The sequence below is a fragment of the Leptonychotes weddellii genome, unplaced genomic scaffold (assembly GCF_054177405.1).
Source record: "Leptonychotes weddellii isolate Sample4059 unplaced genomic scaffold, ASM5417740v2 HiC_scaffold_124644, whole genome shotgun sequence".
In the NCBI taxonomy this organism is placed as follows: domain Eukaryota; kingdom Metazoa; phylum Chordata; class Mammalia; order Carnivora; family Phocidae; genus Leptonychotes; species Leptonychotes weddellii.
In genome coordinates, this window is record NW_027703418.1 from 1 (window position 1) to 341 (window position 341).

The following is a 341-nucleotide window of genomic DNA, read 5'->3' on the forward strand; positions in this document are numbered from 1 at the left end:
GATGCGGGACTCGATCCCGGGACTCCAGGATCATGACCTGAGCCGAAGGCAGTCGCTTAACCAACTGAGCCACCCAGGCGCCCTTTTTAAATTTTTTTTTTTATTTTTTAAAGATTTTATTTATTAATTTTTTTTTTTTTTTAAGATTTTATTTATATTTCAGCATTTTGATATTAGGTTAATACTATTTTGTTCTTTAAAATACTATCATTGAGCTTTGCGCAGTGGCACTATGGTAGCCAATGAGGTTTATCTGAGGCACGATTATTGCTAATTAAAATACTACCATTGATTCTAAGGTTTAATATGTAGTTTTTGTATAATTTCTTAAATATAGTTTC

The 341-nt window shown here is 31.7% G+C and overlaps 1 pseudogene; it reads left to right on the forward strand.

The window, feature by feature from the left end:
* Positions 1-213: 213 nt before the first annotated feature.
* On the forward strand, positions 214-333 carry LOC145718235 (U4 spliceosomal RNA; annotated as a pseudogene).
* Positions 334-341: the final 8 nt, after the last annotated feature.